This window comes from Panthera pardus, unplaced genomic scaffold, assembly GCF_024362965.1.
Source record: "Panthera pardus isolate Hobbes unplaced genomic scaffold, ASM2436296v1 HiC_scaffold_3, whole genome shotgun sequence".
NCBI classification, from domain to species: domain Eukaryota; kingdom Metazoa; phylum Chordata; class Mammalia; order Carnivora; family Felidae; genus Panthera; species Panthera pardus.
The window spans coordinates 21,650,594-21,666,125 of NW_026526876.1; the positions used below are offsets into that span (position 1 = coordinate 21,650,594).

Consider the following 15,532-nt stretch of genomic DNA (forward strand, 5'->3'; position numbering starts at 1 on the left):
AGACCCAGTGTGATGTAGGACCCAGTTGGCGGTGGGACCTCGTTGGAGGCAGGACCCGGTCTGAGGTGGGAATCAGTCTGAGGTGGGACCCAGTCGGAGGTAGGACCGGGGCTGAAGTGGGACCAGCTCTGAGCTGGGGGCCCGTCTGACGTAGGACCCAGGGTGAGGTGGGACCCAGTTGGAGGTGGGACCCGGTCTGACGTGGACCCCGGCTTGACGTCGAACGCAGTCTGACGTCGGACCCACCTGACGTCGGCTCGCTCTGACGTCGGCGCTGTCTGGCTCCAGTCTGAGGCCGTCCTGGTTTTGAAGTCAGCCCGGACGCCGGCCGACGGTTTCCACACCCAGCCTGGAAGCCGAAACGCGCACGTGAAGCCTGAAAGCCCATGAAGGGAACGACTGCGACGCTGGGATCCCGAGACGCGGCCTCCCCGCCTGGAGAGGCAGCCAGCGAGCGGCAGGTTCGGCAGCCGGGCAGGTACGAGGGCCTTGCGGCTCGCTCCTCCAGGGGGCGTGTGTTTGTGTCTTTTCCAGTCCCCTCTTCTGACCCCAGAGCCGATACGAGGTAAACGGAGGCCTCGTAACCGACTCAAGTGTTGATTCGCTCAGAACTCGCCGCGGGCCGGGCAGCGTGCGAACTGGCGGACGGAAAGGGCCTGCGAGGAACTGGAGGAAGTGAAAGGGTCTTAGAGGAAGCGGGGGAGTCCTCCTCCGGGAAACGGCGGGTTGGCCATCGCGGGGAGGAGGGGGGGACCTTGGGGGCCGGCAGGGCTCCGTGGGGGCAGGCGGCCCCCCGGGAGCTGATCCCCGCGGCTCCTGATCCACCGGAGTGGGGTTCCAGTTCCGGGCGAGCGGACGCCGATCAGGCCTCGGTGGGGGCTTCGCAGAACCACGCCGTTTGGGGCCTGTTGTCTTGCTTTCAACAGACCCCGGCTCTTAATATAGTAGAACGGCTATATTTTCCCCTTAATTCCTTTCTTTTTCTTTTTTTAAATTGGAGAGAGAGAGAGAGAGCGAGCAGGGGAGGGGCAGAGAGGGAGGGAGGGAGAGAATTCCAAGCAGGCTCCACGTTCAGCGCGAAACCCGATCCCAGGCTCCATCCCACCTCCCTGGGATGCTGACCTGAGAGTAGTCAAGAGTCGAGAGTGGGACAATTAACCAGTTGAGCCACCCAGGCGCCCCTATAGTGGAAGGGCCCTTGAAAAGCCATGCATACTCATTTATCTCAGGGGCTTGAAGAGTGGGGAGAAGACATGTACAGAGAGGTGGCCGCATCATTTGTCAGAAGTGTGATCGCTGCGTTTCCTACAGATGCTGTGAGCTATTTGGCAGTTGTGTGTTGGCCTGTCCGCTGGTCTCCTTCCTTGCCCTCAAAGAGGAGTGTTTGGGATTTATGAAGATCCAGGGATTGTGGAACAGGCTGTTGGTAGATAAAATACTAAAGCCAGTGAGGCTGAGAGGTCAGAACCCCTAGACCCTCACGTGTCATTCAGATGTCTGTTACTGTTTTCAAGACTGTTCAGCATCATCTCCCATCCCCCCTGTCTCTGTCTCTGTCTCTGTCTCTATCTCCTTGTCTCTGTCTCCATCGTCAGTGCAGCTAGAAGCAAAGGGCTCCAAAGGGGGCAGGACCATAGGACAGAAGGAATCCAGACCCATGAGCCAATTGGGGGAGGGGTGCCCAGGGTCATCAGCAGTGGACACTGCATGCGTGAGAGAGAAATCTTTGTTGGGCTAAGCCACTGATGTGCAGAGGGTTGTTTATATCAGAAGCTAGTAGTAACTATTGTAACGCAAGTCTCAAATCTGTGACTCTTTACATTGATGCAAATAAAGGAATACACATTTTAAACATTATTCATTTTCACCATTTCAGTTTTACTCTTTTTCTGTAGGAATAGGATGAGCTCCCATCCCCCCACCCTCTCCTTAAGAGATATTATTTGGGTTCTTTGGATGGATCAGATCTCATTTGATGCCAGTTTTGTTACAAACAGTTCTCCCTGCAGAATGCCATCACGGGAGCAGAGAATTGGGATTTGAAAAATTAAGTCTGTTTTATAACAAAAGGTCAGCAATGAGGATCAGATGAGTTTGTATTCTTTTTCCCTGAGTACAGGTTTTATGTGAATATGTTTTAATGTGTAGTCTTAGACCATCCATCGCCAAATATCCAAAGAAAATAGAGAAATTTAGTTGGTGGCATAGTGAGATTTTTCCAAGTTGTTCAATTCTGTATAAAGAAAACTATTTGAACATTTACTGAATCAGTTTTCTGTCAACATTTTGGAATAATATAGACAATGCTTTCATTGGTCTCTCAGGTAAGGGCTGAAAAAAATATTAGGCCACAGAAGTAATTTAGTTTTTACTTTCCCCTTTCTCCAGGAAAAAAAAAAAAAAATAGTGCATAAAATGTACAAAGTCAGCATTTGTTGTTATTTGACAGAAATTATCATTCTTCTCTCTAGGAAAATTGTCCCAGAACTTAACCCCTACAGAGTGGTCAAAACTAAGAATTGACATGCTGAAGAATTAGGATGCTATATAAATCATGACATTCAGTCTCTTCTCGTTGATATGAACCTGCTGAATTACAAACCCAGGTCTCCTATGGAATTGTATCTCACGTGGCTGCTTCTGTAGGTCGTCTCTTTATCCTTTGGGTTTTACATAGAAGTGCTCTTAGCTGTTAAATTCTGTCTCAGTCCTGGTGCACAGAGTTGGATTAATGCCTCTGCACGTGTTGGTAGAGATTTAGCACACTTGCTTATCTCTGCATATTATTCCATACCAGACTGGGCTTTGGAAGATGCTTTGGTAGAACTTGGTAGGGAATATATATTCTTTTAATGAACGGAGGAATAAATTACTATCTTACCACGTTCGGGCTTGCTGAGGTCTGTTTAATTGTGAGGGCAAATGAAAGAGCTGTAGAATACCCAAATTATTGGTGACCAGATGTCAAGTGCTGCCATGTAGGGCCTGCTGATTGCATAACAGCCACTAACTAAATGTAAAGGTCATCTCCCCTTTTGCCATAACATTATGATCAAAAACACGAACCCATGCTTTTAAAAATAACTCCTTTGGCACTGAGGGGGACAGAAGAAAGAATAAGAAAGTAGAGTCAAAGTTTCACTGCTCTTCCTGCCAATATATACAAACCCACATCCAAAACACATCTCATTTACATGCCTGTTTATTTTGTTTTCATGGCTGTCTGGAAGCTGGGACCTTTCCTTTTCTATAAACTGAGACAAAGAGTTATAAAGATAAACTCTGACCCTGCCTAGCTCCCCATAATGTCTGGCCTTACCATCTTCACCTGGGCAAATATTCTTATCACTAAGGGACTTGGTGTATGTGTAGGTGTATTACCAGAAATTTAGAAAGCATAGCACGAGTTCTTTTGTTTACAAATTTTGAATTGGTAGTTTTTGCTCTAAGCATTACACATTCTTCTTGGTTTTAGGAAGATTTGAAGGAGGTGGAAGAAACATAGCTGGAGTCGAAATAATTTCATAGAAACGTAAACTTTAGATTTACAGAAATTTTAGAGTAGTAATTATTGGTAGGTTTTTGCTATTACTGTTGTCATTATAAAGCACTTATTCTGGGACACCTGGGTGGCTCAGTCGGTTAGGCGTCCAACTTCGGCTCAGGTCATGGTCTCGTGGTTTGTGCGTTTGAGCCCTGCATCAGGCTCTGTGCTGATGGCTTGGACCCTGGGGCCTGCTTCCGATTCTGTCTCCCTCTCCCCCTCCCTCCTCTCCCTCTCTCTTTCTCTCAAACATAAATAAACGTGAAAAAAAAATGGGGAAAAAAAAGCAATTATTCTGTGTCAGGGATTACTCTATGTATTTTATACATATTTCATCCTAATAACAATCCTCCAAGGTAGGTACTATTATTTCCCCCTTGTACATATGAAGAACCTGAGGCTCAGAGAGCTTAAGATACTTGTCCAAGGCCACAAGGGATGTAAGTGGAAGAGCCTGGTTTGAGTTCACCACCTGCTCATTCCCCAGATTCCTTTTGTCATGAAATCCTCTCTTTGTAAACTGGGTGCCACATCCTTTTGAATATATAATGTTTGATCAAAATCGTTCTTTAATAAGGTTTATTTCCCAGTGTTGAGCTACTGTCATCGCTGAAGGCACCTACCCATTCCTCAGACCCTACTGCGCATTAGGCTGGGTCTTAGCAGTAGGGAATTTTGAGAAATTGAATCCTCCTAAAATCACTTCCCTATTTGATGGCACACCGTTTTGTCCCCTTGAGTTACTGCTTTCTCTCTCACATTCTGCTGGTTTGAAAGGGATGCATTCACTTCCCATCCCATTTTAGATCATGTCGGGGGGCTTATTTTTCTTTTCTCAACTACTCCCTTCCTTTCTTAAGTAAAAATGCTAGAGATTTGAGTGGAAGTTGAAAAGGTCTTACGGAGAATAACAACAAGGAGGCCCAGCACTGCCTCACTGAGTGAGAAAAATACTCTGGTGAAAGATTTTATATTTTTCAAGAAGAATAAGAAATCTCCACATAAATCTCTGCAAACTTAGCCTTGAACACAAAGTAGAAAAGAGCTTTGAAAATGGCCTTCAAACCGGGCATAACCAACAACCTGTGCGTGCAATGATTCATTCTGGAATTGTTCTGCTGAAATGTAAACTCAGCGGTGAAATGGATGCTGCATGCTTTGGGGTTCTTAGCCAGATCCCGTCTACCGTCTGGAAGAAGGAGGCCACAAACAAAGTGATACTACTTTGTTGTAAAATAAACAGTCCCCCAAGGGCTTCCAAATGAAACAGGCTCTTTATTTTCTATGCCTGCAGTTTCCCACATCCATGGCAGAGCCTCCCATTCAAGTAAACAGAACACCTTCTTCCTTTGTGTTGCTTTTAGAATAGACTGGTCCAAACCGTCTGCACTCATAAGAGCTGATAACTACCGATCTATCTGGTGCCATCCTTTACAATTTTCTCCTTGGAACTGCATAATCCCTCTGTTTTTCAATTTTTCTCCTATTCTTCATAGACCCTTGTGCTTTTATCTTTGCACTCACTGCTCTATCCTCCTTCTTCTTTTAAGTTTATTTATTTTGAGAGAGAGAGAGAGAGAGAGCGAGCGAGCGAGCAGGGGAGGGGCAGAGAGAGAGGGAGAGAGAGAATATCCTTCTGAAATTGGTGGTTCCTGCCACGCTTCTGTTTTATTCTTCACATGGCTACTTCCCCTCATCAGCCTAGATCTTGCCTAACCCTAGCAAGCTTTATCCTGGCTCGGGTGCCCTTGAGGACGTTTTCCTTCTCTCAGGTTTATCTTACCACATGTGGCCATTAGTGTGTGAGCATTTAATTGATCAAGTCAGGACACTCTTCCCAAAGAGGGAGCTATTAATAAGTATGCTGAGACAACACACAAAAATCAGGACTGTCCAGGGGAAACTGGCCTGTCTTGTCAACTATTTTGGAATTTTTTTGTTGAATCGAATACTCCCTGCCCAACCCCCCGGTTATAACTTACAGAAGAGGAAGAACCTCATTTGAATCTTGTTTTCTGCTTATTTCCTAATGCGTGCTATCTCATTGCTTAATGCATAATTGGAGATAAATATAATAACAATTGCATGTGACAGCAAATATATGTATAAATACGTAAAAGTATGTACATACGAAATAGAAAAATAATATATTTATAAACAAGTTTGTGATGGTAGAATACAAAATTATGTGTGTCTGTGCCAACTGTCTGTCAGGCAGTGAGCTAGCTACCATAAACTGAAATACTGATTTTTATAATTCTCATCTTACAGTGAGGCATAAAGAAGTCAAGTGAAGAGCTAAGATTCAGTTTCCAGTCGGATGCTAAACCATGCATTTCAGTTGTGCTTTTTCCAAGAGTCATGTTAACACATTCCCTTTGTTTTGTCCTCTTAACTCCACTGGGCCCAGTAGCCAATACAGGTCATTATTTATGTGACTTATAATTATGCCAAATAGCGAGAAGAGGAGAGAACAAAATCAAAATAAAATATTTCTTTTTGGTAAGGTTAGGGGAGGTGTTGAGGAAAAAAGAAAAAAAAAATAGACTAGATGTGTTTGAAGGAAAGTGTGTTTCTGGCCAGGAATTGGTGATTAGGATCAAGCCATTTGAAATTCTTCACGGAGTTTGGACAAACACACATGCATCATCTAACACTAACACCATCGATATGACTTTTATTTCTGTTTCCAGCTGAGAGAGTCATTACTGTGATCTGTGGGACATTCTATACATGAGCTGATACTTCTCTTCCTTCTCCTCAGTCTCTAAGGTAAGATAAGTTCACACAGAACTTTAAGAAATCTAAACAGTGGCATTTGTGTCAAATAACTTTTACCTTCATAGCTTCTGACTCTGGCTGCTTTCAACATATCAGGATTCTGTTCTGCTCTGTCTTTCTAGTTTGTGTTGAATGGTGTTTGTGCTCTGCTCTTAAGACAAAATACATGCCTGAAGCCTGTCTTACTTCCTTTATTACTGTTAAGTTATATGTCGTCCATGCATTAGAACTTTTCTCCTTTTTTTTTGGTTTTCCGCTTTATTAAATATGTTATGACTTCCCATTATAGCACGCCATAACCTGATTGGTAGAAACTGTGGTTGTCTGGTGCCAAGAATAACCAAATATGGCTCCGAATATCAATCTGGTATAATCCCAGGGCAAGCCACACTGGAAACCGAATACGCTCGAAGTCATCGCTCTGTTAGTCCCAGGGAACAGGGGAGGGTTATGGGGAGTGGCGGTGGGTGGACTGACTCCCCGCAGGGTCTCATAAGTAAGAATTTGCCTATAGAGGTAATATTTAGGGGGCAGTCTCGGTCATTCAGCATTAGTGTTTCACAGCTTCTAGGCCACTTGCTAAGTGTTGTATTTCTGCTGCAAACTGGAGTAGAACATATTAAAGAATAATTTACACAGTTGAGAAATCCATGATATCTCCCAATATACTTCAGAGTTCAGATTACTTTTTAAAGAATTCCATTTTACTTACAGTTGGAGACGTCATTGCCATTTTGGGATAAAAGACTCAATTTTAAGTCACTAGAGGTTTGTATACTGGAGTTATTATCTACTTTCCAAAACAGCAAGTTTTTATTTTGCTACGGTTTAATTTTAATCTCTTTGACATTAAAACTTTGGCATATATGTCATCTTAAATTTTCTTTCTTTTTTTTTTTTTTTTTTTTTTTTTGCTTGTTTGTTTTGCTTTTTGTCAAAGGTAGAACATTCTGGGCTTTTTATTTTTTATATTTTTTTAAATATTTATTTTTGAGAGAGAGTGTGGGAGCACATGTGTACGAGTCAGGGAGGGGTGAGAGGGGGCTAGGGAGAGGATCTGAAGCAGGCTCTGTGCTGACAGCAGAGAGCCCAATGCGGGGCTTGAACCCACCTGACGTGAGCTGAAGTCAGACACCCAGGTGCCTCTAGATCATTCTAGACTCTTTAAAGATTAGCAAATTATGCTACCTTAAAACATAAAGGAGAAGCCTTTGGCTATTCTATTTAGTGCTTTGATTTTGTGAACTTTCTCTCAGTTTCTTTGCACAAAGTTACCCAATCCTCCAGGCAAAGTTTTCCAATTATTATTAGTAGTAGTAGTACCTGTAGTTCCTAGAAGTCCAAGATATCCACAGTAGTTCAGACATATTTAGATGTTGGTCAAAAGCAAATAGTTATACTCTATATAAGTCATTATTATTCCCTAAAGCCACTAACATGAAAATTATCATCTGCAAACAAAAAGAATAAAAGCAGAAACAAAAAGATGGGGCAGGTATCAAGGCTTACCATGTGTTGGAAACTCTTTGGAGAACTCTGGATACGAGGATGAATAAAATATAATTCCTAAGCTTGAAAAATTCACAGCCTGGTGGAGAGGCAAAGATAAACAAAGAACTAAAATTCAATGCAATGTGCTCTACACATGAGACATATGCAAAACTCTATTAGCATACAGGTGAAGGAGAAACTGATTTTTTCTGAGGATGTTCAGGACAGTTGCGGAAAAAAAAATTGAGCTGGACATTGGAGGATGAGTTTATTTTCCAGGTAGACAGGTGAGGCAGGTCATTCCTGAGAGTGGGAAAAAGTCCCCTGGACATGTATATGGCACCCATATACCAAAGGACTTACATAGGATGCAGAGGAGTTTAAATTTTGAATGACCAGATCAGATATCCTAGGACAGTGAAGAGACACCTGACCGGAGAATCAGGCTACATGGGTGCAAGTCTTGATTCTGCCATTAGCAGGACAGTATCACTTGAGGAAAGTGCTTTACCTTTCTTGCCTCCAAAATGAGGTGATTTTTGCGGCACAAAAATTCTAATTCATAGGTTAAGGCTAATGTTTCATCCAGAGAGACACTGAGTTAGAAAATGAGTTTTGTTTGCCTCCAAAACCAGAAATGTATTTAATTCCTATTCTAGTAGTAGTGCTTCGGCTTATAAATAGGACTGAATTTATATGGTGTAATCAAGCAGGGGACTTGATATATAGGCTGACAATCTATAAATACCCTGAGCAAAACATTATAAATGAAGAATGGGAAATTGCATCTTCCAAAATTGGTAAGAGTAGAAATAATGGCCTGAGACAAAGGATAGGACTATTTTTTTAGACTAGACTTAAAAGTATTTCTAATCTTTGAGAGCATCTGGGCTGTGTTGCAGACTCCCTGGAGGGTGTGGGAAGGGCTTCCCTGAGACGCTCAAGGGCAGGCAAGCGAGCCAGTGAAATGTGGAAGAAGAAGGAGGAGTCGAAGTAATAATAAGCAGGCCATGGCAGTAATTTGCAACCTGGAGTGGGGGAACAATGGGCCTCAAGAAGCTCAGAGCTGACGCTGTCTTGCTGGTTTCCAGCCACCCACTGGCACTCTGCACTGGACTAACACTACCAGGGGCATGGGCCTCAGGGCTCCTCACTGTTTCTTAGGAAAGTGCCATTTACTTAGCATCCACTGTATATTTGCCACCATTGTACTCCCCCGATACATTCAGGAAAGCTTTGAGAAAGAGGAGGGGAACTAACCCATGTTGACAAGTATTGGACACTTACTACTTACCGCAGGCTGTGGCCTGTGCTGTAACAAACAAGATCTCATTTAAATCTCAGCAGCCTTCTGAAGTGTTATGTAATTATTATATCCCTCCTCTTTATGTAAAATGAGGAACCTAAAGCACAGAAAGGATAAATAAAGCTGCCCAAGGGGGGCGGTCAACATTTGAAACTAGAACTCTCCACTCGAAAGGCCGCTCCTTGCTGCAACATCCTAGCATGGTATTGCCAACCAGTTCCCTGCAAGTTTGGTTTCTCACTGGGTCATTGCTTGTGATCTGCAGGAAGATTTTCCTTAATAAAAATGCTCCATCTGAATCTGTTCCTGCAGGTGGTAGAGACACAGCCTGTAGTGGCTGACACATGACCAGTGGAAGGCTGTCCATTATTCTTTCTTTCTTCAGTTAAGGCTCTGAATTGGATCCAGCTGTTCTTTGTTGCAAAGGCCAAAAGACCTCAATATCCTGCTCTTTGTTTTCCGGGAAGTTATTGGCTATTGTTAGCCATGAAGGCCAGGTTGGAACCCCTTAAAGAACTAAAATGTTGGTAGACAGGTACTAGGGAGCAAGGTCTTAGAATAGCAGAGATGATGGTATTTCAAGACCAAGCCTCAGTTTCTGGTCTGGCAAAAGCCATGTGTTGACCCCACGGGAAAAAATCTGTAAATAGACCCGAGGAAAGAAGCCAGCTGGATTCTTCTCACCCTTCACTTAGAACAAATAATAATGTAGTAATTTTAATACTTCTTATGATGTAGCCAGTCATTGTTGCATGCTAAATACTGTGCTAAAAGCTGTTTGTAAGCACCATCATCATTTTTAGCTCTAACATTTACTGAGCACTTATTAGGCACCATGCTCTTGTGCTAAGTATTTAAAGCTTTGCCGTTCTGTAAGGCAAACACTGATATAGTCCTCATTTTTGAGGCATAGATACTGAACCTTAGGTTTACTTTTCCAATGCGCCATAATTAGCTAATGACAGAAATAGGGAACTAGAGTATGTATGTTTACTGAGATTCTCAAAGGACTAGAAATCGGTTACAATAAGATTAAAAAGAAAGCGACAGGGAAAGAGCAGAATTACTGCAAGGACTGAGAAATCTGTCACCTTCTTATACCACACCAGCATTACCCCACTGCCTCTTGTAGCAACTGTTTTCTCTTTTTATCTTCTGTCTTTACAGCCAGAGGGGGCTGACCATTTGGACTGGCACAATCGTAAGCATGTCTAGAAATGAATTCCCAAATTTCCTACTAAATAGCAACTCCAGTGTGATGACCAAACACAAGCTTGGTCAGGCAGTACCTTTATGGATCAGCTTGGTCAGAATAAGAAACTCACTCACAACTAAACTTGGAACTCAAAAGAGATTTTCATCCTCCAAATGTCAGATGTGATAGAGGGCTGTTGGTGAGTCACTCCCTTTTTCAAGAATAGAGGCATAATTCCCAGTGGAATAATGAGCTTCAGCCCACTGGCGCCCAAGGAGCTAACACAGTGGGCAGATGTCCGAACTCTACTGGCCATGTCCCAGATGCAAACAATAGAACACTGGCCAACTTCTACTAAAGAGAATTTCTGAAGCCATGGTATTGCCTTGGCCCGCCAAAAATGCATTACAAGACCACGGTTGCCCACAATAGTCTCACTTCATAAAGAAGGAAAGGCTTGGGGAGGGGAAGTAACGTGAGCTTATATTCTCTGATGGAGTTTGAGGAAAAGTGCTCAGAAATTTTGCCTCTTTGCCCTTTTAGATGATGGATTGCTTCAGTTTTATGAAATGCTGGGGCTAAATCCCTTCAAGGTTGGGTCTACATGAATATTAATTGGTCCTGAGTAAGAAGAGTGAGGCCTTGCTCATTGCCAGTTTGGGGCAGTCCTCATCAGTGGTCTTTTCCAGACTCTTTCTTTTAAAGGAGATCTTTTCGGTGGGGGAAGGAAACTCAGAGAGTTCCATTTGGGAAGGAGATTTTTTTAAAGCTTTCCATAGTTGTCAGTAATTCTGTTCCTTGAAAACTGCATCATGTTAAAGGACTATAATGACATTGGGTTGTCTAAGCAGATCGTATTTCATATTCTCTAAAATGGATGCAGATTACAAAATTCAGGGTAAGCACTTTTTTACAGTTCCCAGAATTTTGTCTATTTGCATGTTTACATTATGTAATACTTTCACATATATCATCTTCCTTCAAGGTAAATACAGCAGATATTGTTTTTCCCCCTTTACAAGCAAGATCAGCAATTAAATAACTTGTGAATGGGAGATCAGGATGATTGAGTGGCTGAACTGGGACTTTAATCTGGGTCCCCTGATTCCCAGCCCTCTCCGTTTTCTATACAGGTCCTGTCCAGTCCATAGGGGCCACTCCTTGCTTTCTACCATTCATTCATTCCATTAATCGGTTCAGCTCTCACTATGACAGCTTCTCCATAAACAGGAAGAGAGTGGGGCCCAGACAAAATGATATTTGTATAATTCCCCTGGAGCCAAGGAACAACTTTTGCTTTCTTGGATGTACTAATTTTGGGCACAAACCATTTGTCCTGGAGGAGTGATTTACCTTTAACTTTAGTGGGGCAGGGGGCGGGGAGAAGAAATTGTCTCCTAAGGCTTGTACAGAGGTGAGTTTTCTTCAATGATAGAACCCAGTCAATCACATGAAGACAGTGAAAAATAAGAAATGCAGATGCATTTGCCTGTGTAGGATCAAAAACATAAAAACATTAAAAATCACAGTCACTTAAGGGAGTTTTTCTCAGAGCCACTGAATATCTATACACAGTTCCCTTGGGACATAATTCTGAAAGCTTGCTAAATTAGAGGAAAATAAAACAACTCCCCCTCAACTTCCAGAAGATTCCAGCCAAGGCTGAGCTCTCAACCTCTTAGATTTGGATTTGGTTCTAAACTTGGCAAAGAAACACTAGCCCATCCCTACTGGAAAGCTCTCAAGAGAGTCAGTTCCAGCTTTCCAAAAACTTGCAGCCCAAATATGTTTGGCTTCACATCTGAACCTTTGTAATATTTGACATCTATTAGAAATTACCAAGTCAACTTTAGAAACCTAAAATCAAGCTGAACTCCAATGGGTATATGCAATCAAACTGATAAGATTGCCATATAACTTAAGCAAACATTGAACCTGATTTGAAAACCCATGTGAAGGCTCAGTCACATTTTTGGCAAGGGCTCCAAGATCTTTGGAGATATTAATGAGGAGGAAGAGGAGGGAGATCTCATTTTTCTCTTCTAATCCATCGTTTCCACCTCTTGTAGCTACTGTATTTCATGACCTCAGAGGACAGAACTCCTGAAACTAGCATAACAATGGCCCCTATGAAATCAGAGTTCTTTAAAAACAAGGTGATAATTTTTCCTAATCTGAGTTAACCCAGTGGAGCTAGTAACAGAATAAGAAAGTTACTGCTTTGGCTTCACCAAGAGATTGGCAGCCTTCAAGCTGGGGAAACCTGGATAAGTTTGCTCACAACGACGAAAAAGCACTTACAGATCAGATAAGATATGAATCCAATTTGGAGCTCTCAGGAGAACGGAGAGGAAGTGGCCAATTAGAGGAGTTCTGATCTGGCCTAAAAGCTGAGAAGACCCTCAAAGTGTCCAATAGACTTTTTGGTTTGTTTGGTTGCTCGTAACCTCTCTAGAGGATGCTATAACGTAGAAGAAGTGGTCCATGTATTTTGTCTCTTGTAAGCTTCCAAGGGGGTTGGCAACAAATACAAATTTGTTTGTGAATGTCTAAGGCTCGTGGACATGTTGTCTAAGAAGTAACATCTGCTATATCCATTTGAGGCAGCAGGAGGTTGCAGGAAAATCCGTGGGCCTGGCCCAAACATTCTGCCACTTAAACAGCAGTGTGACCTTGAGATAAATCACTTACTTCTCTGGGCTTCTGTTTCTTCAACAGTAAATAGTTATTATAATATCTTTTTCAGAGTGTCATTGTGAAAACTGAATTTAGGATTGTATATGCAATCACTCAGCATTGTATCTGCCATAGAATATAGTGTAGAAAAATTAAAGTTGTTTATAAGGAAATGCAAAATCCATCTGTCCTCATTCATGTCTTCCACCTTCTTATATTATCTGTAGGATAGGAAAACCTGAGCTGCTTTCTGGAATGTTATTTCATAATATTGTGGTAAGTACTGGACTCCTAGCATATCTTTACCTTCCACCTCAAAATCATAAAGACGAGAAGGAGATAAGGCAAAATATATATTAGTTATCATTCCCTCCTTTCTCTTCTCTGTTTCATTAGCCACCCTGACTGCTTTCCTTAGATTTCTTGTGATTATTTTTTTCCTCATTGTATTTTTCTTATTATTTTTTAAAAGTTTATTTATTTATTTTGAGAGAGAGAAAGAGAATCCCAAATGAGCTCCACTGTGTCAGTGTAGAGAACCTGGAGATCATGACCTGAGTTGAAATCAAGGCTCGGATGCTTAACCAACTGAGCCACCAGGTGTCCCATTTTTTCTTCATTTTAAGACACAATAACCAGTATATTTTATCGGGTGAAATCCTTTTCAATAAGCTGATCCTCTAGTCATCAATAACTGTCCCTCCCTCTCACTTCTCTTCCCACCCTGTCTACCTTCCTCCATCTTTTTCTTCCTTAGTCCCATTCATTTATATATTCAACAGTATGTTTGAGTGCTAATTGTGTACCAGTCATTTGTTGAGACTTTATATGTAGGAACAGTAAACTCTATGCTGTCTCTACTCTCACAGAGCTGACATTCTGGTGGCATTGGCGGGGAGGGACAGGAAGTAATGACATATAGAACCAAATAAACCTATAGTGGCAATAAGAGCTATGGTGAAGCATGACACTGGATAATAGAATAGAGGCTGATGGTGGGGGGGGGGGGTCTGACTAGGGAAGATATTTCTGATAAAGGAACATTTGAGCAGGGGCCTGGGATTAGGTGAGGGAGAAAGACATATGATCTTCTAGGGGAAGAGCATTACACAAAGGGAATAGCCAGCCAAAGGCATACTGGAGGCACAGTGAGGAAGCCAAAGACTTTGGGGTTTACTCTAAATTGGATGTGAAGCCAGCAGGATTTTGGGCAGATGAGGGACACGATAAAATGTAACTTTTAGAATGCTCTTCTGGGAGCCCCTTTGGGAAATGGTAGTAAACTCTGAGTCTGAAAAGAACAATCATGAGGAAGGTTAGCATTCAGAAAATAAAGCATATTCTCATAATGGAAACTCCTGTTTTTTTGTTGAATAGTAGTGTTTCGTTTCAAAACACAAACAGTGAAGTGCTACTATTTCTTATTTTTAAAAATATATTTTTTTTAACATTTTATTTATTTTTGAGACAGGGAGAGACAGAGCATGAACAGGAGAGGGTCAGAGAGAGGGAGACACAGAATCGGAAACAGGCTCCAGGCTCTGAGCGGTCAGCACAGAGCCCGACGCGGGGCTCGAACTCACGGACCGCGAGATCATGACCTGAGCCGAAGTCGGCCGCTTAACCGACTGAGCCACCCAGGTGCCCCGAAGTGCTACCATTTCTATCTAGAGCTGCACCTTCTAGCTTTTCCCTTATTCTTTCTTTTGCCTTCCCTTCTCTGTTCTCATTCCTTTGCGTGGAAAGAAAGAACAACAATTTGAGAAGGGGGTTATTCTCCTTGAGTAGGAAGTAGGTAGAATCTAGAACAGTCTTACCTCTGATCAATTTATAGATGACCATCCTCATACTCAGTGCTAGTATTTGCTGAAGACTTAGTATGTGCTGCCAAGCATATTGCTAAGTGCACAGCAGGCAATACATTGATTCCTTAAAGCAAAACCACTCTATTTGACCATTGAAGAGGTTGAGTAATTTTCTCAACGTCATATACTAAGGAATTTCTGAAGGCAGGACTCCAGTCCATTTGATTCAAAGTTTGTATTCTCTACAGATACACAATATTGCTTTCTAGTCACTCACTCACTAACGCAGTTATTAAATGGGAAATTATTAACTGTACCCAGTATTGTGTTAGGGTAGGATGTGGCATGGATGTATAATTGTATAAATCAAATCTAATGTAAATGGTTTTCAAAATGTCGAGCTTAATCTTATGTCCACCAGAAATTTGAACTAGGAAATGAAGACCTTACTTACAGTGGTAAATTGTGCCCCTTTTTATAATCATTTGAGAGTTGGAATGCAATTTAAAAAGAGGGTCTGTCCTCCCAAAATATCTTAGGTCCCATTTTTCTCTGAATGGAGACAGCTCTACATTCAATTATTTTATGCTAAGCACCTGTGTTTTACTTACTGTCAGAATATGTTTATGAATGACCTTCCCATTGCTTTAATCAAAGGGACTAGTTTTTAGGAGGAATAAGAAAGATTTCAATGGTTAAAGCCAGCAAACAGCTCTACATTGTTAATGTTGGAG

At 42.1% G+C, this 15,532-nt stretch overlaps 2 long non-coding RNA genes across 2 annotated transcripts in view; one reads left to right on the forward strand and one right to left on the reverse strand.

Annotated features, from left to right (window-relative positions):
* Positions 1-223: 223 nt before the first annotated feature.
* The window catches only part of LOC109277017 (uncharacterized), a 60,369-nt gene continuing 45,060 nt past the window's right edge, over positions 224-15,532 (forward strand). The window contains exons 1-2 of the long non-coding RNA XR_002084945.2: positions 224-478; positions 6,238-6,316. This is a non-coding gene — a long non-coding RNA (uncharacterized LOC109277017). The remainder of the gene's footprint in view (positions 479-6,237; positions 6,317-15,532) is intronic.
* Positions 6,194-9,216, reverse strand: LOC109277018 (uncharacterized). The gene is made up of 3 exons (XR_002084947.2): positions 9,111-9,216; positions 7,835-7,913; positions 6,194-6,311 (listed from the first exon to the last, which is right to left on the reverse strand). It is a non-coding gene; the product is annotated as an uncharacterized LOC109277018 (long non-coding RNA).